We start from the raw sequence: 25,333 nt of genomic DNA, 5'->3' as shown, positions 1-25,333 counted from the left end.
GTGAAAGAAAATATGCTCAGAGGAAATCTCGAAACAAGATTTCTGAGAAACTGCTTTATGATGTGTTACTTCCACTCCCAGAGTTACATCTGTATTTCTTGGATCTGTTTGCTAGCCTTATTTCTGTGGCATCTGAGAACTGATACTTGGGATCCCTTTGAAGACTATAGGGCCAAAGGAAATATCCTCCGATAACAAAGAGAAAGTAGGTTTCTGAGAAACTTTTTTGCGTTCTGTGAAAGCATCTCACAGAGTTACAGGTTTCCCCTCAAGAAGCCTTTCTCTAAGCCTGTTCTTGTGGAATTTACAAAGTGATATTTCGATGCCCATAGAGGACTACGGTGAAAAAGGAAATATCCTGAGATGAAATCTGGAAAGAAGCTTTCTGAGGAAATGATTAGTGTTCTTTTAATTCATCTCACAGAGTTACAGCTTCACCTCAAGGAGCCAATCGCTAAGCCTGTTCTTGTGGAATTTACAAAGTGATATTTAGATGCTCATGGACGGCTACGGCGAAAAAGGAAATATCCTAAGAGAAAAACTGGAAAGAAGCTTTCTGAGAAACTGCTTAGTGATGTGTGACTTCCACTAACAGAGTTCCATCTGTATTTCTTGGATCTGTTTGCTCGCCTTATTTCTGTGGAATCTCAGAAGTGATATTTCGGATCCCTTTGAAGAGAATACGGCCAAAGGAAATACCTCCGTTAACAATGAGAAAGAAGCTTTCTGAGAAACTTCTTTGTATTCTGTGAAATCATCTCACAGAGTAACAGTCGTCCCCTCAATAAGTCTTTCGCTAAGGCTGTTCTTGTGGAATTTGCAAAGTGATATTTCAATGCTCATAGAGGGCTACGGTGAAAAAGGAAATATCCTCAGATGAAATCTGGAAAGAAGCTTTCTGAGAAACTGCTTAGTGTTCTTTTAATTCAGCTGACAGAATTACACCTTTCCCCTCAGGAAGCCGTTCGCTAAGCCTGATCTTGTGGAATTTGCAAAGTGATATTTGGAAGCCTATAGAGGGCTATGGTGTGAAAGAAAATATGCTCCGAGGAGACCTGGAAAGAAGATTTCTGAGAAAACGCTTTGTGATGTGATACTTCCAGTCACTGAGTTACATCTGTATTTGGTGGATCTGTTTGCAAGCCTTATTTCTGTGGAATCTGAGAACTGATAATTCGGATCGCTTTGAAGACTATACGGCCAAAGGAAAGATCCTCCGAAAACAAAGAGAAAGAAGTTTTGTGAGAAACTTCTTTGTGTTCTGTGAAATCATTTCACAGAGTTACAGCTTACCCCTAAACAAGTGTTCGCTAAGCCTGTTCTTGTGGAATTTGCAAAGTGATATTTCGATGCCCATAGAGGGCTACGGTGAAAAAGGAAATATCCTCAGATGAAATCTAGAAAGAAGCTTTCTGAGAAACTGCTTAGAGTTCTGTTAATTCATCTCACAGAGTTACAGCTTTCCCCTCAAGAAGCCGCTCGCTTAGCCTGTTTTTGTGGAATTCGCAAAGTGATATTTGGAAGCCCATAGAGGGCTATGGTGAAAAAGAAAATATTCTCAGAGAAAAACTGGAAAGAAGATTTCTGAGAAACTGCTTTGCGATCTGTGACTTCCACTCACAGAGTTACATGTCTATTTCGTGGATCTCTTTGCTAGCCTTATTTCTGTGGAATCTGAGAACAGATATTTCGGATCCCTTTGAAGACTATAGGGCCAAAGGAAATATCCTCCGATAACAAAGAGAAAGAAGCTTTGTGAGAAACTTCTTTGTGTTCTGTGAAATCATCTCACAGAGTTACAGCTTTCCCCTCAAGAAGCCTTTCGCTAAGACAGTTCTTCTGGAATTTGCAAAGTGATATTTAGAAGCCTCTAGAGGGCTATGGTGAAAAAGGAAATATCCTCAGATGGAATCTGGAAAGAAGCTTTCTGAGAAACTGCTTAGTGTTCTGTTAATTCATCTCACAGAGTTATAGCTTTCCCCTCAAGAAGCCGCTCGCTAAGCCTGTTCTTGTGGAATTTGCAAAGTGATATTTGGAAGCCCATAGAGGGCAATGGTGAAAAAGAAAATATCCTCAGAGAAAAACTGGAAAGAAGCTTTCTGAGAAACTGCTTTGTGATGTGTGACTTCCACTCACAGAGTTACATCTGTATTTCGTGGATCTCTTTGCTAGCCTTATTTCTGTGGAATCTGAGAACAGATATTTCGGATCTCTTTGAAGACTATAGGGCCAAAGGAAATATCCTCCGATAACAAAGAGAAAGAAGCTTTCTGAGAAACTTCTTTGTGTTCTGTGAAATCATCTCACAGAGTTACAGCTTTCCCCTCAAGAAGCCTTTCGCTAAGACAGTTCTTCTGGAATTTGCAAAGTGATATTTGGAAGCCCATAGATGGCTACGGTGAAAAAGGAAATATCCTCAGATGAAATCTGGAAAGAAGCTTTCTGAGAAACTCCTTAGTGTTCTGTTAATTCATCTCGGAGAGTTACAGCTTTCCGCTCAAGAAGCCTTTCGCTAAGCCTGTTCTTGTGGAATTTGCACGGTGATATTTGGAAGCCCATACAGGGCTATGGTGTGAGAGAAACTATGCTCAGAGCAAAACTCTAAGGAAGCTTTCTGAGAAACTGCTTTGTGATGTGTGACTTCCACTCACAGAGTTACATCTGTATTTCCTAGATCCTTTTGATAGCCTTCTTTCTGTGGAATCTGAGAACTGATATTTGGGATCCCCTTGAAGACTATAGGGCCAAAGGAAATATCCTCTGATAAGAAAGAGAAAGAAGCTTTGTGAGAAACTTCTTAGTGTTCTCTGAAATCATCTCAGAGAGTAGCAGCTTTCAACTCAAGAAGCCATTTGCTAAGCCTGTTCTTGTGGAATTTGCAAAGTGATATTTCGATGCCCATAGAGGGCTACGGTGGAAAAGGAAATATCCTCATATGAAATCTGGAAAGAAGCTTTCTGAGAAACTGCTTAGTGTTCTGTTAATTCATCTCACAGAGTTACAGCTTTGCCCTCAAGAAGCCGCTCGCTTAGCCTGTTCTTGTGGAATTCGGAAAGTGATATTTGGAAGCCCATAGAGAGCTTTGGTGAAAAAGAAAATACCGCAGAGAAAAACTGAAAAGAAGCATTCTGAGAAACTGCTTTGTGATGTGTGACATCCACTCACAGAGTTACATCTGTATTTCGTGGATCTCTTTGCTACCCTTATTTCTGTGGAACCTGAGAACAGATATTTCAGGTCTCTTTGAAGACTATAGGGCCAAAGGAAATACCCCCGGTAAGAAAGAGAAAGAAGCTTTCTGACTAACTTCTTTGTGTTCTGTGAAATCATGTCACAGAGTTACAGCTTTCCCCTCAAGAAGACTTTCGCTAAGACAGTTCTTGTGGAATTTGCAATGTGATATTTGAAAGCCCATAGAGGGCTATGGTGAAAAAGTCAATATCCTCAGATGCAATCTGAAGAGAAGCATTCTGAGAAACTTCTTTGTGTTCTTTGAAATCATCTCACAGAGTTGCAGATTTCCCCTCAAGAAGCCTTTCTCTAAGCCTGTTCTTGTGGAATTTGCAAAGTGATATTTCGATTCTCATGGAGAGCTACGGTGAAAATGGAAATATCCTCAGATGAAATCTGGAAAGAAGCTTTCTGAGAAACTGCTTAGTGTTCTGTTAATTCATCTCACAGAGTTACAGCGTTCCCCTCAAAAAGCTTTTCGCTAAGACAGTTCTTGTGGAATTTACAATGTGATATTTGGAAGCCCATAGAGGGCTATGGTGAAAAAGTCAATATCCACAGATGAAATCTGGAAAGAAGCTTTCTGAGAAACTGCTTAGTGTTCTGTTAATTCATCTCACGGAGTTCCATTTTCCCCTCGAGCAGCCGTACGCTAAGCCTGTTCTTGTGTAATTTGCAAAGTGATATTTGGAAGCCCATAGAGGGCTATGGTGAAAAACGAAACATAGAGAAAAACTGGAAAGAAGCTTCCTGAGAAACTGCTTTGTGATGTGCGACTTCCACTCACAGAGTTACATCTGTATTTCGTGGATCTGTTTGCTAGCCTTATTTCTGTGGAATCTGAGAACTGATATTTGGGATTCCTTTGAAGAGTATAGGGACAAAGGAAATATCCGCCGATAAAAGAGAAAGAAGCTTTCTGAGAAACTTCTTTGTATTCTGTGAAATTATCTCACAGAGTTACAGCTTTCCCCTCAAGAAGCCTTTCGCTAAGTCTGTTCTGGTGGAATTTGCAAAGTGATATTTCGATAGCCATAGAGGGCTACGGTGAAAAAGGAAATATCCTCAGATGAAATCTGTAAAGAAGGTTTCTGAGAAACTGCTTAGTGTTCTGTTAATTCATCTCACAGAATTACAGCTTTCCCCTCAAGAAGCAGTTCGCTAAGCCTGTTCTTTTGGAATTTGCAAAGTGATATTTGGAAGACCATAGAGGTCTACGGTGAGAAAGAAAATATCCTCAGAGAAAAACTTGAAAGAAGCTTTCTGAGAAATTGCTTTGTGATGTGTGACTTCCACTCACAGAGTTACATCTGTATTTCGTGGATCTCTTTGATATGCTTATTTCTGTGGATTCTGAGAACTGATATTTCGGATCCCTTTGAAGTCTATTGGGCCAAAGGAAATATCCTACGATAACAAAGAGAAAGAAGCTTTCTGAGAAACTCCTTTGTGTTCTGTGAAATCATCTCACACAGTTACAGCTTTCCCCTCAAGAAGCCTTTCGCTAAGCCTGTTCTTGTGGAATTTACAAAGTTATATTTCGATGCCCTTAGAGGGCTGCGGAGAAAAAGGAAATATCCTCAGATGAAATCTGGAAAGAAGCATTCTCAGAAACTGCTTAGTGTTCTCTTAATTCATCTCACTGGGGTACAGCTTTCCGCTCAAGAAGCCGTTCGCTAAGCCTGTTCTTGTGGAATTCGCAAAGTGATATTTGGAAGCCCATAGTGGGCTGTGGTGAAAAAGAAAATATCCTCAGAGAAATGCTGGAAAGAAGCTTTCTGAGAAACTGCGTTGTTATGTGTGACTTTCACTCACAGAGTTTCAACTGTATTGCTTGGATCTGTTTGTTAGCCTTATATCTGTGGAATCTCAGAACGGATATTTCGGATCACTTTGAAAATTATAGTTCCCAAGGAAATATCCGCCGATAACAAAGAGAAAGAAGCTTTCTGAGAAGCTTCTTTGTGTTCTGTGAAATCATCTCACAGAGTTACAGCTTTCCTCTCAAGAAGCCTTTCGCTAAGCCTGTTCTTGTGGAATTTGCAAAGTGATATTTCGATGCTCATAGAGCGCTAGGGTGAAAATGGAAATATCCTCAGATGAAATCTGGAAAGAAGCTTTCTGAGAAACTGCTTAGTGTTCTTTTAATTCATCTCACAGTGTTTCAGCTTTCCCTTCAAGATGCCGTTCCCTAAGCCTGTTCTTGTGTAATTGGCAAAGTGATATTTGGAAGCCCTTAGAGGGCTATGGTGAAAAAGGAAATATCCTCAGGGCAAAACTGGAAAGAAACGTTCTGAGAAACTGCTTTGTGATGTGTGACTTCCACTCACAGAGTTACAACTGTATTTCGTGGATCTCTTTGCTAGCCTTCTTTCTGTGGAATCTGAGAACTGATATTTGGTATCCCTTTGAAGACTGTAGGGACAAAGGAAATATCCTCCGATAACAAAGACAAAGAAGCATTCTGAGAAACTTCTCTGTGTTCTGTGAAATCATCTCATAGAGTTACAGCTTTCCCCTCAAGAAGCCTTTCGCTAAGCCTGTTCTTTTGGAATTTGCAAAGTGATATTTCGATGCCCATAGAGGGCTACGGTGAAAAAGGAAATATCCTCAGATGAAATCTGGAGACAAGCATTCTGAGAAACTGCTTAGTGTTCTGTTAATTCATCTCACAGAGTTACAGCTTTCCCCTCAAGAAGCCGTTCACTAAGCCTGTTCTTGTGGAATTTGCAAAGTGATATTTGGAAGCCCATAGAGGGCTACAGTGAAAAAGAAAATATCCTCAGAGAAAAACTGGAAAGAAGCTTTCTGAGAAATTGCTTTGTGATCTGAGACTTCCACCCACAGAGTTACATCTGTATTTCTTGGATCTGCTTGCTAGCCTTCTTTCTGTGGAATCTGAGAACTGAAATTTCGGATCTCTTTGTATACTATAGGGACAAAGGAAATATCCTCCGAAAACAAAGAGAAAGAAGCTTTCTGAGAAACTTCTTTGTGTTCTGTGAAATCAGCTCACAGAGCTACAGCTTTCCCCTCAAGAAGCCTTTCGCTAAGACAGTTCTTGTGGAATTTGCAAAGTGATATTTGGAAGCCGATAGAGGGCTATGGTGAAAAAGTAAATATCCTCAGAGAATAACTGGAAAGAAGCTTTCTGAGAAATTGCTTTGTGATCTGAGACTTCCACCCACAGAGTTACATCTGTATTTCTTGGATCTGCTTGCTGGCCTTCTTTCTTTGGAATCTGAGAACTGATATTAGGGATCCCTTTGAAGACTATAGGGCCAAAGGAAATATCCTCCGATAACAAAGCGAAAGAAGCTTTATGAGGAACTTCTTTGTGTTCTGTGAAATCATTTCACAGAGTTACAGCTTTCCCCTCAAGAGGCCTTTGGCTAAGCCTGTTCTTGTGGAATTTGCAAAGTGATATTTCGATGCCCAAAGAGGGCTACGGTAAAATAAGTAATATCCTCAGATGAAATCTGGAAGAAAGCTTTCTGAGAAACTGCTTAGTGTTCTTTTAATTCATCTCACAGAGTTACAGCTTTGCCCTAAACAAGGCGTTCGCTAAGCCTGTTCTTGTGGAATTTGCAAAGTGATATTTCAATGCCCATAGAGGTCTACTGTGAAGAAGGAAATATCTTCAGATTAAATCTGGAAAGAAGCATTCTGAGAAACTTCTTATTGTTCTGTTAATTCATCTCACAGAGTTACAGCTTTCCCCTCAAAAAGTCGCTCGGGAAGCCTGTTCTTGTGGAATTCACAAAGTGATATTTGGAAGCCCAGAGAGGGCTATGGTGAAAAAGAAACAATCCTCAGAGAAAAAGTGGAAAGAAGCTTTCTGAGAAACTGCTTTGTGATGTGTGACTAATGCTCACAGAGTTACATCTATATTTCATGGATCTGTTTGCTAGCCTTATTTCTGTGGAATCTGAGAACTGATATTTCGGATCTCTTTGAAGACAATAGGGACAAAGGTAATATCCTCCGATAACAAAGAGAAAGAAGCTTTCTGAGAAACTTCTTAGTGTTCTGTTAATTCATCACACAGAGTTACAGCTTTCCCCTCTAGAAGCCGTTCGCTAAGCCTGTTTTGTGGTATTTGCAAAGTGATATTTGGAAGCCCATAGAGGGCTAGGGTGAAAAGGAAAATATCCTCAGAGAAAAACTGGAAAGAAGCTTTCTGAGAAACCGCTTTGTGATGTGTGACTTCCACTCACATAGTTACATCTCTATTTCGTGGATCTCTTTGCTAGCCTTATTTCTGTGGAACCTGAGAACACATATTTCGGATCCCTTTGAAGACTATATGGCCAAAGGAAATATCCTCCGATAACAAAGAGAAAGACGCTTTGTGAGAAATTTCTTTGTGTTCTGTGGAATCATCTAACAGAGTTACAGGTTTCCCCTCAAGAAGCCTTTCTCTAAGACAGTGCTTGTGGAATTGGCAATGTGATATTTCGATGCTCATAGAGGGTTACGGTGAACATGGAAATATCCTCAGATGAAATCTGGAAAGAAGCTTTCTGAGAAACTGCTTAGTGTTTAGTTAATTCATCTCACAGAGTTACAGCTTTCCCCTCAAGAAGCCTTTCGCTAAGCCCGTTCTTGTGGAATTTGCAAAGTGATATTTCGATGCTCATAGAGGGCTACGGTGAAAATGGAAATATCCTCTGATGAAATCTGGAAAGAAGCTTTCTGAGAAACTGCTTAGTGTTCTGTTAATTCATCTCACAGAGTTTCAGCTTTCCCCTCAAGATGCCGTTCACTAAGCCTGTTCTTGTGGAATTGGCAAAGTGATATTTGGAAGCCCATAGAGGGCTATGGTGAAAAAGAAAATATCCTCAGGGAAAAACTGGAAAGAAACTTTCTGAGAAACTGCTTTGTGATGTGTGACTTCCACTCACAGAGTTACATCTGTATTTCGTGGATCTGTTTGCTTGCCTTATTTCTGTGGAATCTGAGGACGGATATTTCGGATCCCTTTGAAGACTATAGGGCCAAAGGAAATATCCTTCGATAACAAATAGAAAGAAGGTTTCTGAAAAACTTCTCTGTGTTTTGTGAAATCATCTCACAGAGTTACACCTTTCTCCTCAAGAAGCCTTTCGCGAAGCCTGTTCTTGTGAATTTGCAAAGTGATATTTCGATGCCCATTGAGGTCTATGATCAAAAAGGAAATATCCTCTGATGAAACCTGGAAAGAAGCTTTCTGAGAAACTGCTTAGTGTTCTGTTAATTCATCTCATAGAGTTACAGCTTTCCCCTCAAGAAGCCGTTCGCTAAGTCTGTCCATGTGGAATTTGAAAAGTGATATTTGGAAGCCCATAGAGGGCTATGGTGAAAAAGAATATATCCTCAGAGAAAAACTGGAAAGAAGCTTTCTGAGAAACTGCTCTGTGATGTGTGACTTCCACTCTCAAAGTTACATCTATATTTCGGGGATCTGTTTGCTAGCCTTATTTCTGTGGAATCTGAAAACTGACATTTCGGATCTCTTTGTATACTATAGGAACAAAGGAAATATCCTCCGAAAACAAAGAGAAAGAAGCTTTCTGAGAAACTTCTTTGTGTTTTGTGAAATCAGCTCACAGAGTTACAGCTTTCCCCTCAAGAAGCCTTTCGCTAAGACAGTTCTTCTGGAATTTGCAAAGTGATATTTGGAAGCCCCTATTGGGCTATGGTGAAAAAGGAAATATCCTCAGATAAAAACTGGAAAGAAGCTTACTAAGAAACTGCTTAGTGTTCCGTTAATTCATCTCACAGAGTTACAGGTTTCCCCTCAAGAAACCGTTAGCTAAGCCCGTTTTTGTGGAATTTGCAAAGTGATATTTGGAAGCCCCCATAGGGCTATGGTGTGAAAGAAAATATTCTCAGAGAAAACCTGGAAAGACGATTTCTGAGAAACTGCTTTGTGATGTGTGACTTCCACTCAGAGAGTTGCATCTGTACTTCGTAGGTCCGTTTGCTAGCCTTCTTTCTGAGCAATCTGAGAAATAATATTTCGGATCCCTTTAAAGACTATAGGGCGAAAGGAAATATCCTCTGAAACAAAGAGAAAGAAGGTTTGTGAGAAACTTATTTGTGTTCTGTCAAATAATCTGACAGAGTTACAGCTTTCCCCTCACGAAGCCTTTTGCTAAGCCTGTTCTTGTGGAATTTGCAAAATGATATTTCGATGCCCATAGAGGACTAGGGTGAAAAAGGAAATATCCTCAGATGAAATCTGGAAAGAAGCTTTCTGAGAAACTGCTTAGTGTTCTGTTAATTCATCTCACAGAGTTACACCTTTCATCTCAAGAAGCCGTTCGCTAAGCCTGTTCTAGATGAATTTTCAAAGCCATATTTGATGCCCATGAAGGGCTCTGGTGAGAAAGAAAATATCCTAGGAGAAAAACTGGAAAGAAGCTTTCTGAGAAATTGCTTTGTGATGTGTGACTTCCACTGACAGAGATATATCTGTATTTCGTGGATCTCCTTGCTAGCCTTATTTCTGTGGAATCTGAGAACTGATATTTCGGATCCCTTTGAAGTGTATTGGGCCAAAGGAAATATCCTCCGATAACAAAGAGAAAGAAGCTTTCTGAGAAACTTGTTTGTGTTCTGTGAAATCATCTCACAGAGTTACAGCTTTCTCCTCAAGAAGCCTTTGCTAAACCTGTTCTTGTGGAATTTGCAAACTTATATTTCGATGCCCATAGAGGGCTGCGAAGCAAACGGAAATATCCTCAGATGAAATCTGGAAGGAAGCATTCTGAGAATCTGTTTAGTGTTCTGTTAATTCATCTCACAGAGGTACAGCTTTACCCTCAAGAAGCCGTTCGCTAAGCCTGTTCTTGTGGAATTTGCAAAGTGATATTTGTAAGCCCATAGAGGGCTAGGGTGAAAAAGAAAATATCCTCAGGGAAAAACTGGAAAGAAGCTTTCTGAGAAACTGCTTTGTGATGTGTGACTTCCACTCACAGAGTTACATCTGTATTTCCTCGATGTGTTTGCTAGCCTTATATCTCTGGATTTTGAGAACGGATATTTCGGATCCCTTTGAAGACTATAGCGCCAAAGGAAATATCCTCTGATAACAAAGAGAAAGAAGCATTGTGAGAAACTTCTTTGTGTTCTGTGAAATCATCTAACAGAGTTACAGCTTTCCCCTCAAGAAACCTTTCGTTAATCCTGTTCTGGTGGAATTTCCAAAGTGATATTTCGATGCCCATAGATGGCTATGGTGAAAAAGGAAATACCCTCAGATGAAATCTGGAAAGAAGCTTTCTGAGAAACTGCTTAGTGTTCTGTTAATTCATCTCACAAAGTTACAGCTTTCCCCTCAGAAAGCCGTTCGCTAACCCTATTTTTGTGGAATTTGCAAAGTGACATTTCGAAGCCCATAGAGGTCTAAGGTGAAAAAGAAAATATCCTAGAGAAAAAATGTAAAGAAGCTTTCTGAGAAACTGCTTGGTGATGTGTGACTTCCACTCACAGAGATACATCTGTATTTCGCGGATCTGTTTGCTAGCCTTATTTCTGTGGAATCTGAGAACTGATATTTCGGATCCCTTTGAAGGCTATAGGGTCAAAGCAAATGTCCTTCTATAACAAATACAAAGAAGCTTTCTGAAAAAATTCTTTGTGTTTTGTGAAATCATCTCACAGAGTTGCAGGTTTCCCTTCAAGAAGCCTTTCGCTAAGCCTGTTCTTATGGAATATACAAAGTGATATTTCGATGCCCATAGAGGGCCACGGTGAAAAAGGAAATATACTGAAATGAAATCTGGAAAGAAGCTTTCTGAGAAACTGCCTAGTGTTCTTTCAATTCATCTCACAGAGTTACAACTTTCCGCTCAAGAAGCCGTTCGCTAAGCCTGTTCTTGTGGAATTTGCAAAGTGATATTTGGAAGCCCATAGGGGGCTACGGTAAAAAAGAAAATATCCTCAAGGAAAAATTGTATAGAAGTTTTCTGAGAAACTGCGTTGTGATGTGTGATTCCACTCACAGAGTTACATCTGTATTTCGTGGATCTGTTTGCTAGCCTTATTTCTGTGGAATCTGTGAACTGATATTTCGAATCCATTTGAAGACTATAGGACCAAAGGAAATATCCTCCGATAACAAAGAGAAAGAATATTTCTGAGAAACTTCTTTGTGTTCCGTGAAATCATCTCACAGAGTTACAGCTTTCCCCTCAAGAAGCCTTTCCCTAAGCCTTTTCTTATGGAATTTGCAAAGTGATATTTCGAAGATCAAGGAGAGCTATGGTGGAAAAAGGAAATATGATCAGATGAAATCTGGAAAGAAGCTTTCTGAGAAACTGCTTAGTGTTCTGTTAATTCATATCACAGAGTTACAGCTTTCCCCTCAAGGAGCCATTCACCAAGCCCTTTTTCGTGGAATTTGCAAAGTGATATTTGGAAGACCATAGTGGTCTAGGGTGAAAAAGAAAATATCCTCAGGGAAAAACTGGAAAGAAGCTTTCTGAGAAACTGCTTTGTGATGTGTGACTTCCACTCACAGAGTTACATCTGTATTTCCTGGATGTGTTTGCTAGCCTTATTTTTGTGGATTCTGAGAACGGATATTTCGGATCCCTATGAAGACTATAGGGCCAAAGGAAATATCCTCTGATAACAAAGAGAAAGGAGCGTTGTGAGAAACTTCTTTGTGTTCTGTGAAATCATCTCACATAGTTACAGCTTTCCCCTCAAGAAGCCTTTCGCTAAGCCTGTTCTTGTGGAATTTGCAAAGTGATGTTTAATGCTCATGGAGGGCTATGGTGAAAAAGGAAATATCCTCAGATGAAATCTGTAAAGAAGCTTTCTGAGAAACTGCTTAGTGTACTGTTAATTCATCTCACAGAGTTACAAATTTCCCCTCAAGAATCCGCTCGTTAAGCCTGTTCTTGTGGAATTCGCAAAGTGATATTTGGAAGCACATAGAGGGCTAGGGTGAACAAGAGAATATCCTCAGCGAAAAACTGGAAAGAAGCTTTCTGAGAAACTGCTTTGTGATGTGTGACTTCCACTCACAGAGTTACATCTGTATTTCGTGGATCTCTTTGCTAGCCTTATTTCTGTGGAATCTGAGAACAGATATTTCGGATCCCTTTGAAGACTATAGGGCCAAAGGAAATATCCTCCGATAACAAAGAGAAAGAAGCTTTCTGAGAAACTTCTTTGTGTTTTGTGAAATCATCTCACTGAGTTGCAGCGTTCCCCTCAAGAAGTCTTTCGCTAAGACAGTTCATGTGGAATTTGCAAAGTGATATTTGGAAGCCCATTGAGGGCTGTGGTGAAAAAGGAAATATACTCAGATGAAATCTGGAAAGAAGCTTTCTGAGAAACTGCTTAGTGTTGTGTTAATTCATCTCACAGAGTTACGTCTTTCCCCTCAAGAAGTCGCTCGCTAAGCCTGTTCTTGTGGAATTCGCAAAGTGATATTTGGAAGTCCGTGTAGGGGCATGGTGAAAATGAAAATATCCTCATTGAAAAACTGGAAAGAAGCTTTCTCAGAAACTGCTTTGTGATGTAGACTTCAACTCACAGAGTTACATCTGTATTTCGTGGATCTCTTTCCTAGTTTTATTTCTCTGGAATCGGAGAACAGATATTTCGGATCCCTTTGAAGACTATAGGGCCAAAGGAAATATCCTCCGATAACAAAGAGAAAGAAACTTTCTGAGAAACTTCTTTGTGTTCTGTGAAATCATCTCACAGAGTTACAGCTTTCCCCTCAAGAAGCCTTTCGCTAAGACAGTTCTTGTGGAATTTGCAAAGTGATATTTGGAAGCCCATAGAGGGCTAAGGTGTAAAAGGAAATATCCTCAGATGAAATCTGGAAAGAAGCTTTCTGAGAAACTGGTTAGTGTTCTGTAAATTCATCTCACAGAGTTACAGCTTTCCCGTCAAGAAGCCGCTCGCTAAGACTGTTGTTGTAGAATTCGCAAAGTGATATTTGGAAGCCCTTAGAGGGCTATGGTGAAAAAGAGAATATCCTCAGAGAGAAACGGGAAAGAAGCTTTCTGAGAAACTGCTTTGTGATTTGTGACTGCCACTCACAGAGTTATATCTGTATTTCGTGCATCTCTTTGGTAGCCTTATTTCTGTGGAATCTGAGAACAGGTATTTCGGATTCCTTTGAAGACTATAAGGCCAAAGGAAATATCCTTGGATAACAATGAGAAAGAAGCTTTCTGAGAAATTTCGTTCTGTTCTGTGAAATCATCTCAAAGAGTTACAGCGTTTCCCTCAAGAAGCCTTTCGCTAAGACAGTTCTTGTGGAATTTGCAAAGTGATATGTCGAAGCCCCTAGAGGTCTATGGTGAAAAAGGAAATATCCTCAGATGAAATCTGGAAAGAAGCTTTCTGACAAACTGCTTAGTGTTCTGTTAATTCATCTCACAGAGTTACAGCTTTCCCCTCGAGAAGCCGCTCGCTAAGCCTGTTCTTGTGGAATTCGCAAAGTGATATTTGGAAGCCCATAGGGGGCTATGGTGAAAAAGAGAATATCCTCAGAGAAAAACTGGAAAGAGGCTTTCTGAGAAACCGCTTTGTGATGTGTGACTTCCACACACAGAGTTTCATCTGTATTTCGTGGATCTCTTTGCTAGCCTTATTACTGTGGAATCTAAGAACAGATATTTCGGATCCCGTTGAAGAATCTAGGGCCAAAGGAAATATCCTCCGATAACAAAGAGAAAGAAGCTTTCTGAGAACCTTGTTTGTGTTCTGTGAAATCATCTCACAGAGTTACAGCTTTCCCATCAAGAAGCCTTTCGCTAAGACAGTTCTTGTGGAATTCGCAAAGTGATGTTTGGAAGCCCCTAGAGGGCTGTGGTGAAAAAGGAAATATCCTCAGATGAAATCTGGAAAGAAGCTTTCTGAGAAACTGCTTAGTGTTCTGTTAATTCATCTCACAGAGTTACAGCTTTCCCCTCAAGAAGCCTTTCGCTAAACCTGTTCCTGTGATATTCGCAAGGTGATATTTGGAAGCCAATAGAGGGCTATGGTTGATAAAGAAAATATCCTCAGAGAAAAACTGGAAAGAAGCTTTCTGACAAACTGCTTTGTGATGCGTGACTTCCATTCACAGAGTTACATCTGTGTTTCGTGGATTTCTTTGCTGGCCTTATTCTGTGGAATCTGAGAACAGATATTTAGGATCCCTTTGAAGGTATAGGGCCAAAGGAAATATCCTCCGATAACAAAGAGAAAGAAGCTTTCTGAGAAACTTCTTTGTGTTCTATGAAGTTTTCTCACAGAGTTACAGCTTTCCCCTCAAGAAGCCTTTCGCTCAGACAGTTCTTGTGGAATTTGGAAAGTGATATTTGGAAGCCCATAGAGGGCTATGGTGAAAAGGGAAGTATCCTCAGATGAAATCTGGAAAGAAGCTTTCTGAGAAACTGCTTAGTGTTCTGTGAATTCATCTCAGAGAGTTACAGCTTTCCCGTCAAGAAGTCGCTCGCTAAGTCTGTTGTTGTGGAATTCGCAAAGTGATATTTGGAAGCCCATAGAGGGCTATGGTGAAAAAGAGAATTTCCTCAGAGAAAAAATGGAAAGAAGCTTTCTGAGAAACTGCTTCGTGATGTGTTACGGAAACTCACAGAGTTACAATTGTATTTCGTGGATCTCTTTGCTAGCCTTATTTCTGTTTGAATCTGAGAACAGATATTTCGAATCCCATTGAAGACTATAGGGCCAAAGGAAATATCCTCCGATAACAAAGAGAAAGAAGCTTTCTGAGAAACTTCTTTGGGCTCTGTGAAATCATCTCACAGAGTTACAGCCTTCCCCTCAAGAAGCCTTTCGCTAAGCCTGTTCTTGTGGAATTCGCAAAGTGATATTTGGAAGCACCTAGAGGGCTATGGTGAAAAAGAAAATATCCTCAGAGAAAAACTGGAAAAAGCTTTCTGAGAAACTGCTTTGTGATGTGTGACTTCCACTCAAGGAGCTACATCAGTATTTCCTGGATCTCTTTGCTTGCCTTATTTCTGTGGAATCTGAGAACAGATATTTCGGATCCCTTTGAAGACTATAGGGCCAAAGGAAATATCCTCCGATAAGAAAGGGAAACAAGCGTTCTGAGAAACTTCTTTGTGTTCTGTGAAATCATATCACAGAGTTACAGCTTTCCCCTCAAGAAGCCGTTCGCTAAGCCTGTTCTTGTGGAATTCGCAAAGTCATATTTGGAAGTCCATAGAGGGCCATGGTGAAAAAGAAAATATCCTAAGATGAAATCCGGAAAGAAGCTTTCTGAGAAACTGCTTAGTGTTCTGTTAGTTCATCTCACAGAGTTACAGCTTTCCCCTCAAGAAGCCGCTCGCTAAGCCTGTTCTTGTGGAGTTCGCAAAGTGATATTTGGACGCCCATAGAGGTCTACGGTGAAAAACAAAATATCCTCAGAGAAAAACTGGAAGGAAGCTTTCTGAGAAACTGCTTTGTGATGTGTGACTTCCACTCACAGAGTTACATCCGTATTTCGTGGATCTCTTTGCTAGTCTTATTTCTGTGGAATCTGAGAATAGATATTTCGGATCTCTTTGAAGACTCTGGCCAAGGGAAATATCCTGTGATAACGAAGATAAAGAAGCTTTCTGAGAAACTTCTCTGTTCTCTGAAATCATCTCACAGAGTTACAGCTTTCCCTTCAAGAAGCCTTTCTCTAAGGCAGTTCTTGTGGAATTTCCAAAGTGATATTTGGAAGCCATAGAGGGCTAAGGTGAAAAGGGAAATATCCTCAGATGAAATCTCTAAAGAAGCTTTCTGAGTAACTGCTTAGTGTTCTTTAATTCATCTCACAGAGTTACAGCCTTCCCCACAAGAAGTCGCTCGCTAAGCCTGTTCTTGTGGATTTCACAAAGTGATATTTGGAAGCCCATAGGGGGCTTTGGTGGAAAAGGAAATATCCTCAGATGCAATCTGGAAGGAAGCTTCTGAGAAACTGCTTAGTTTTCTCTTAGTGCATCTCACCGAGTTACAGCTCTCCCCTCAGGAAGCCGCTCACTAAGCCTGTTCTTATGGAATTCGCAAAGTGATATTTGGAAGTCCATAGTGGGCTACGTTGAAAAAGAAAATATCCTTAGAGAAAAACTGGAAAGAAGCTTTCTGAGAAACTGCTTTGGAATGTCTGCCTTCCACTCACAGAGTTACATTTGTATTTCGTGGATCTCTTTGCTAGCCTTATTTCTGTGGAATCTGAGAACAGATATTTCGGATCCCTTTGAAGACTATAGCGCCAAAGGAAATATTCTCTGATAAAAAAGAGAAAGAAGCTTTCAAAGAAACTTCTTTGTGTTCTGTGAAATCATCTCACAGAGTTACAGCTTTCCCCTCAAGAAGTCTTTCGCTAAGACAGTTCTTGTGGAATTGGCAAAGTGATATTTGGAAGCCCATAGAGGGCTATGTTGAAAAAGAAAATATCCTCAGAGAAAAACTGGAAAGAAGCTTTCTGAGAAACTGCTTTGTGAAGTGTGACTTCCACTAACAGAGTTACATCTGTATTTCGTGGATCTCTTTGCTAGCCTTATTTCTGCGGAATCTGAGAACAGATATTTCAGATCCGTTTGAATACTATATTGCCAAAATAAATATCCTCCGATAAAAAAGAGAGAGAAGCTTTCTGAGAAACTTCTTTGAGTTTTGAGAAATCATCTCCCAGAGTTACAGCTTTCCCCTCAAGAAGCCTTTCGCAAAGACAGTTCTTGTGTAATTTGCAAAGTTATATTTGGAACCCCATAGAGGGCTGTGCTGAAAAAGGAAATATCCTCAGAAAAATCTGGAAAGAAGCTTTCTGAGAAACTGCTTAGTGTCCTGTTAATTCACCTCACAGAGTTACAGCTTTCCCCTCAAGAAGCCGCTCGCTAAGCCTGTTCTTGTGGAATTCGCAAAGTGATATTTGGAAGCCCATGGAGGGCTATGGTGAAAAAGAAAATATCCTCAGAGGAAAACTGGAAAGAAGTTTCTGAGAAATTGCTTTGTGAAGTGTGACTTTCACTCACAGAGTTACATCTGTATTTCGTGGATGTCTTTGCTAGCCTTATTTCTGTGGAATCTGAGAACAGATATTTCGGATCCCTTTCAAGACTATAGGGCCAAAGGAAATATCCTCCAACAACAAAGAGAAAGAAGCTTTCAGAGAAACTTTTTTGTGTTCTCTGAAATCATCTCCCAGAGTTACAGCTTTCCCCTCAAGAAGGCTTTCGCTAAAATAGTTCTTGTGCAATTTGCAAAGTGATATTTGGAAGCCCGTAGAGGGCTATGGTGAAAAAGGAAATATCCTCAGATGAAATCCGGAAAGAAACTTTCTGAGAAACTGCTTAGTGTTCTGTTAATTCATCTCACACAGTTACAGCTTTCCCCTCAAGAAGCCGCTCGCTAAGCATGTTCTTCTGGAATTCGCCTAGTTATATTTGGAAGCCCTTAGAGAGCTATGGTGAAAAAGCAAATATCCTCAGAGAAAAGCTGGAAAGAAGCTTTCTGAGAAACTGCTTTGTGATGTGTGACTTCGACTCACAGAGTTACATCTGTATTTCGTGGATGTCTTTGCTAGCCTTATTTCTGTGGAATCTGAGAACAGATATTTCGGATCCCTTTCAAGACTACAGGGCCAAAGGAAATATCCTCCAACAACAAAGAGAAAGAAGCTTTCAGAGAAACTTCTTTGTGTTCTGTGAAATCACCTCCCAGAGTTACAGCTTTCCCCTCAAGAAGCCTTTCGCTAAGACAGTTCTTGTGGAATTTCCAAAGTGATATTTGGAAGCCCATAGAGGGCTATGCTGAAAAAGGAAATATCCTCAGATGAAATGTGGAAAGAAGCTTTCTGAGAAACTGCTTAGTGTCCGGATAATTCGTCACACAGAGTTACAGCTTTCCCCTCAAGAAGCCGCTCGCTAAGCCTTTTCTTTTGGAAATCGCAAAGTGATATTTGGAATCCCATATTGGGCTATGGGGAAAAAGAAAATATAATCAGAGAAAAACTGGAAAGGAGCTTTCTGAGAAACTGCTTTGTGATGTGTGACTTCCACTCACAGAGTTACATCTGTATTTCCTGGATCTCTTTGCTATCCTTATTTCTGTAGAATCTGACAACAGATATTTCGGATCCCTTTGAAGACTCTAGGGCGAAAGGAAATATCCTCCGATAACAAAAAGAGAGAAGCTTTCTGAGAAACTTCTTTGTGTTCGGTGAAATCATCTCCCAGAATTGCAGCTTTCCCCTCAAGAAGCCTTTCGCTAAGACAGTTCCTGTGGAATTTGCAAAGTGATATTTGCAAGTCCATAGAGGGCTATGGTGAAAAAGGAAATATCCTCAGATGAAATCTGGAAAGAAGATTTCTGAGAAACTGCTTAGTGTTCTGTTCATTCACCTGACAGAGTTACAGCTTTCCCCTCAAGAAGCCGCTCGCTAAGCCTGTTCTTGTGGAATTCGCAAACTGATATTTGGAAGCCCATAGAGGGCTATGGTGAAAAAGAAAATATCCTCAGAGAAAAACTGGAAAGAAGCTTTCTGAGAAACTGCTTTGTCTTGTGTGACTTCCACTCACAGAGTTATATCCGTATTTCGTGGATCTCTTTGCTAGCCTTATTTCTGTGGAATCTGACAACAGATATTTCGGATCCCTTTGAAGACTATAGGGCCAAGGAAATATCCTCTGATAACAAAGAGAAAGAAGCTTTCTGAGAAACTTCTTTATGTTCTGTGAAATCATCTCCCAGAGTTACAGCTTTCTCCTCAAGAAGCCTTTCGCTAAGACAGTTCTTGTGGAATTTGCAAAGTGATATTTCGAAGACCTTAGAGGACTATGGTGAAAAAGGAAATAACCTCAGATGAATTCTGGAAAGAAGCTTTCTGAAGAACTGCTTAGTGTTCTGTTCATTCATGTCTCAGAGTAACAGGTTTCCCCTCAAGAGGCCGCTCGCTAAGCCTGTTCTTGTGGAATTCGCGAAGTAATATTTGGAAGTCCATAGAGGGCTATGGTGAAAAAGGAAGTATCCTCAGATGAAATCTGGAAAGAAGCTTTCTGAGAAACTGCTTAGCGTTCTGTGAATTCATCTCACAGAGTTACAGCTTTCCCCTGAAGAAGCCTCTCGCTAAGCCGGTTCTTTTGGATATTGCAAAGTGATATTTGGAAGCCCATAGAGTGCTGTGGTGAAAAAGAAAATATCCTCAGAGAAAAACTGGAAAGAAGCGATTAGAGAAACTGCTATGTGATGTGTGACTTCCACTCACAGAGTTTTATCTGTTTTTCCTGGATCTCTTTGCTATCCTTACTTCTGTAGAATCTGACAACAGATATTTCGGATCCCTTTGAAGACTCTAGGGCGAAAGGAAATATCCTCCGATAACAAAGACAAGGATGCTTTCTGAGAAACTTCTTTGTGTTCTGTGAAATCATCTCCCAGAGTTACAGCGTTCCCCTCAAGAAGCCTTTCGCTAAGACAGTTCTTGTGGAATTTGCAAAGTGATATTTGGAAGCCCATAGAGGGCTATGCTGAAAAAGGAAATATCCTCAGATGAAATCTGGAAAGAAGCTTACTGAGGAAATGCTTAGTGTTCTGTTAATTAATCTCACAGAGTTACAGCTTTCCCGTCAAGAAGCCGCTCGCTAAGCCAGTTTTTGTGGAATTCGCAAAGTGATATTTGGAAGCCCATAGAGGGCTATGTTGAAAAAGAAAATATCCTCAGAGAAAAACTGGAAAGAAGCTTTCTGAGAAACTGCTTTGTGAAGTGTGACTTCCACTCACAGAGTTACATCGGTATTTCGTGGATCTCTTTGCTAGCCTTATTTCTGTGGAATCTGAGAACAGATATTTCAGATCCGTTTGAATACTATATTGCCAAAATAAATATCCTCCGATAAAAAAGAGAGAGAAGCTTTCTGAGAAACTTCTTTGAGTTTTGAGAAATCATCTCCCAGAGTTACAGCTTTCCCCTCAAGAAGCCTTTCGCAAAGACAGTTCTTGTGTAATTTGCAAAGTTATATTTGGAACCCCATAGAGGGCTGTGCTGAAAAAGGAAATATCCTCAGAAAAATCTGGAAAGAAGCTTTCTGAGAAACTGCTTAGTGTCCTGTTAATTCACCTCACAGAGTTACAGCTTTCCCCTCAAGAAGCCGCTCGCTAAGCCTGTTCTTGTGGAATTCGCAAAGTGATATTTGGAAGCCCATGGAGGGCTATGGTGAAAAAGAAAATATCCTCAGAGGAAAACTGGAAAGAAGTTTCTGAGAAATTGCTTTGTGAAGTGTGACTTTCACTCACAGAGTTACATCTGTATTTCGTGGATGTCTTTGCTAGCCTTATTTCTGTGGAATCTGAGAACAGATATTTCGGATCCTTTTCAAGACTATAGGGCCAAAGGAAATATCCTCCAACAACAAAGAGAAAGAAGCTTTCAGAGAAACTTTTTTGTGTTCTCTGAAATCATCTCCCAGAGTTACAGCTTTCCCCTCAAGAAGGCTTTCGCTAAAATAGTTCTTGTGCAATTTGCAAAGTGATATTTGGAAGCCCGTAGAGGGCTATGGTGAAAAAGGAAATATCCTCAGATGAAATCCGGAAAGAAACTTTCTGAGAAACTGCTTAGTGTTCTGTTAATTCATCTCACACAGTTACAGCTTTCCCCTCAAGAAGCCGCTCGCTAAGCATGTTCTTCTGGAATTCGCCTAGTTATATTTGGAAGCCCTTAGAGAGCTATGGTGAAAAAGCAAATATCCTCAGAGAAAAGCTGGAAAGAAGCTTTCTGAGAAACTGCTTTGTGATGTGTGACTTCGACTCACAGAGTTACATCTGTATTTCGTGGATGTCTTTGCTAGCCTTATTTCTGTGGAATCTGAGAACAGATATTTCGGATCCCTTTCAAGACTACAGGGCCAAAGGAAATATCCTCCAACAACAAAGAGAAAGAAGCTTTCAGAGAAACTTCTGTGTGTTCTGTGAAATCACCTCCCAGAGTTACAGCTTTCCCCTCAAGAAGCCTTTCGCTAAGACAGTTCTTGTGGAATTTCCAAAGTGATATTTGGAAGCCCATAGAGGGCTATGCTGAAAAAGGAAATATCCTCAGATGAAATGTGGAAAGAAGCTTTCTGAGAAACTGCTTAGTGTCCGGATAATTCGTCACACAGAGTTACAGCTTTCCCCTCAAGAAGCCGCTCGCTAAGCCTTTTCTTTTGGAAATCGCAAAGTGATATTTGGAATCCCATATTGGGCTATGGGGAAAAAGAAAATATAATCAGAGAAAAACTGGAAAGGAGCTTTCTGAGAAACTGCTTTGTGATGTGTGACTTCCACTCACAGAGTTACATCTGTATTTCCTGGATCTCTTTGCTATCCTTATTTCTGTAGAATCTGACAACAGATATTTCGGATCCCTTTGAAGACTCTAGGGCGAAAGGAAATATCCTCCGATAACAAAAAGAGAGAAGCTTTCTGAGAAACTTCTTTGTGTTCGGTGAAATCATCTCCCAGAATTGCAGCTTTCCCCTCAAGAAGCCTTTCGCTAAGACAGTTCCTGTGGAATTTGCAAAGTGATATTTGGAAGTCCATAGAGGGCTATGGTGAAAAAGGAAATATCCTCAGATGAAATCTGGAAAGAAGATTTCTGAGAAACTGCTTAGTGTTCTGTTCATTCACCTGACAGAGTTACAGCTTTCCCCTCAAGAAGCCGCTCGCTAAGCCTGTTCTTGTGGAATTCGCAAACTGATATTTGGAAGCCCATAGAGGGCTATGGTGAAAAAGAAAATATCCTCAGAGAAAAACTGGAAAGAAGCTTTCTGAGAAACTGCTTTGTCATGTGTGACTTCCACTCACAGAGTTATATCCGTATTTCGTGGATCTCTTTGCTAGCCTTATTTCTGTGGAATCTGACAACAGATATTTCGGATCCCTTTGAAGACTATAGGGCCAAGGAAATATCCTCTGATAACAAAGAGAAAGAAGCTTTCTGAGAAACTTCTTTATGTTCTGTGAAATCATCTCCCAGAGTTACAGCTTTCTCCTCAAGAAGCCTTTCGCTAAGACAGTTCTTGTGGAATTTGCAAAGTGATATTTCGAAGACCTTAGAGGACTATGGTGAAAAAGGAAATAACCTCAGATGAATTCTGGAAAGAAGCTTTCTGAAGAACTGCTTAGTGTTCTGTTCATTCATGTCTCAGAGTAACAGGTTTCCCCTCAAGAGGCCGCTCGCTAAGCCTGTTCTTGTGGAATTCGCGAAGTAATATTTGGAAGTCCATTGAGGGCTATGGTGAAAAAGGAAGTATCCTCAGATGAAATCTGGAAAGAAGCTTTCTGAGAAACTGCTTAGCGTTCTGTGAATTCATCTCACAGAGTTACAGCTTTCCCCTGAAGAAGCCTCTCGCTAAGCCGGTTCTTTTGGATATTGCAAAGTGATATTTGGAAGCCCATAGAGTGCTGTGGTGAAAAAGAAAATATCCTCAGAGAAAAACTGGAAAGAAGCGATCAGAGAAACTGCTATGTGATGTGTGACTTCCACTCACAGAGTTTTATCTGTTTTTCCTGGATCTCTTTGCTATCCTTACTTCTGTAGAATCTGACAACAGATATTTCGGATCCCTTTGAAGACTCTAGGGTGAAAGGAAATATCCTCCGATAACAAAGACAAGGATGCTTTCAGAGAAACTTCTTTGTGTTCTGTGAAATCATCTCCCAGAGTTACAGCGTTCCCCTCAAGAAACCTTTCGCTAAGACAGTTCTTGTGGAATTTGCAAAGTGATATTTGGAAGCCCATAGAGGGCTATGCTGAAAAAGGAAATATCCTCAGATGAAATCTGGAAAGAAGCTTACTGAGGAAATGCTTAGTGTTCTGTTAATTAATCTCACAGAGTTACAGCTTTCCCGTCAAGAAGCCGCTCGCTAAGCCAGTTTTTGTGGAATTCGCAAAGTGATATTTGGAAGCCCATAGAGGGCTATGTTGAAAAAGAAAATATCCTCAGAGAAAAACTGGAAAGAAGCTTTCTGAGAAACTGCTTTGTGAAGTGTGACTTCCACTCACAGGGTTACATGTGTATTTCGTGGATCTCTTTGCTATCCTTATTTCTGTAGAATCTGACAACAGATATTTCGGATCCCTTTGAAGAGTATAGGGCCAAAGGAAATATCCTCCGATAACAAAGAGAAAGAAGCTTTCTAGGAAACTTCTTTGTGTTCTGTGACATCATCTCACCGAGTTACAGCTTTCCCCTCAAGAAGCCTTTCGCTAAGACAGTTCTTGTGGAATTGGCAAAGTGATATTTGGAAGCCCATAGTGGGCCATGGTGAAAAAGGAAATATCCTCAGTTGAAATCTGGAAACAAGCTTTCTGAGAAACTGTTTAGTGTTCTGTTAATTTATCTCACAGTGTTAAATCTGTATTTCGTGGATCTCTTTGCTAGCCTTATTTCTGTGGAATCTGAGAACAGATATTTCGGATCCCTTTGAAGACTATAGGGACAAAGGAAATATCCTCCGATAACAAAGAGAAAGAAGCTTTCGAAGAAACTTCTTTGTGTTCTGTGACATCATCTCACAGAGTTACAGCTTTCCCCTCAAGAAGTCTTTCGCTAAGATAGTTCTTGTGGAATTGGGAAAGTGATATTTGCAAGTCCTTGGAGGGCTATGGTGAAAAAGGAAATATCCTCAGATCAAAACTGGAAAGAAGCTTTCTGAGAAACTGCTTAGTGTTCTGTTAATTCATCTCAGATAGTTACATCTGTACTTCGTGGATCTCTTTGCTAGCCTTATTTATGTGGAATCTGAGGACAGATATTTCGGATCCCTTTGAAGACAATACGCCAAAGGAAATATCCTCCGATAAGAAAGAGAAAGAAGCTTTCTGATAAACTTCTTTGTGTTCTGTGAAATCATCTCTCAGAGTTACAGTTTTCCCCTCAAGAAGCCTTTCGCTAAGACAGTTCTTGTTGGATTGGCAAAGTGATATTTAGAAGCCCATAGAGGGCTATGGTGCAATAGGAAATATCCTCAGATGAAATCTGGAAAGAAGCTTTTTGAGAAACTTCTTAGTGTTCTGTTAATTCATCTCACAGAGTTACATCTGTATTTCGTGGATCTCTTTGCTAGCCTTATTTCTGTGGAATCTTAGAGCAGATATTTCGGATCCCTTTGAAGACTATAGGGCCAAAGGAAATATCCTCCAATAACAAAGAGAAAGAAGCTTTCTGAGAAACTTCTTTGTGTTCTGTGAAATCATCTCACAGAGTTACAGCTTTCCCCTCAAGAAGCCTTTCGCTAAGACAGTACTTGTGGAATTTGCAAAGTGATATTTGGAAGCCCTTAGAGGGCTATGGTGAAAAGGGAAATATCCTCAGATGAAATCTGGAAAGAAGCTTTCTAAGAAACTGCTTAGTGTTCTGTTAATTCATCTCACAGAGTTACAGCTTTCCCCTCAAGAAGCCGCTCGCTAAGCCTGTTCTTGTGGAGATCGCAATGTGATATTTGGAAGCCCTAAGAGGGCTATGGTGAAAAAGAAAATATCCTCAGAGAAAAACTGGAAAGAAGCTTTCTGAGAAATTGCTTTGTGATGTGGGACTTCCACTCATAGAGTTACATGTGCATTTCGTGGATCTCTTTGCTAGCCTTATTTCTGTGGAATCAGAGAACAGATATTTCGGATCCCTTTGAAGACTCTAGGGCCAAGGGAAACATCCTCTGATAACAAAGAGAAAGAAGCTTTCTGAGAAACTTCTTTGGGTTCTGTGAAATGATCTCCCAGAGTTACAGCTTTCCCCACAACTAGCCTTTCGCCAAGACAGTTCTTGTGGAATTGCAAAGTGATATTTGGAAGCTCGTAGAGGGGTATGGTGAAAAGGGAAATATCCACAGATGAAACCTGGAAAGAAACTTTCTGAGAAACTGCTTATTGTTCTGTTAATTCATCTCACAGAGTTACAGCTTTCCCCTCAAGAAGTCGCTCGCTACGCCTGTTCTTGTAGAATTCGCAAAGTGATATTTGGAAGCCCATAGAGGGCTACGGTGAAAAAGAAAATATCCTCAGAGAAAAACTGGAAAGAATATTTCTGAGAAACTGCTTTGTGATGTGTGACTTCCACTCACAGAGTTATCTCTATTTCGTTGATCTCTTAGCTCGCCTTTTTTCAGTGGAATCTGA

The 25,333-nt window shown here is 40.3% G+C and overlaps 2 pseudogenes; both read left to right on the top strand.

The window, feature by feature from the left end:
• LOC144329775 (uncharacterized) overlaps window positions 1-20,763 on the top strand; it is a 24,116-nt pseudogene extending 3,353 nt beyond the window's left edge.
• On the top strand, window positions 20,760-25,333 carry LOC144329774 (uncharacterized; annotated as a pseudogene).

Source organism: Macaca mulatta, chromosome 7 (assembly GCF_049350105.2).
Source record: "Macaca mulatta isolate MMU2019108-1 chromosome 7, T2T-MMU8v2.0, whole genome shotgun sequence".
In the NCBI taxonomy this organism is placed as follows: domain Eukaryota; kingdom Metazoa; phylum Chordata; class Mammalia; order Primates; family Cercopithecidae; genus Macaca; species Macaca mulatta.
The sequence above is the reverse complement of the archived record's forward strand: the minus strand, read 5'-3'. Positions and strand labels throughout refer to the sequence as shown.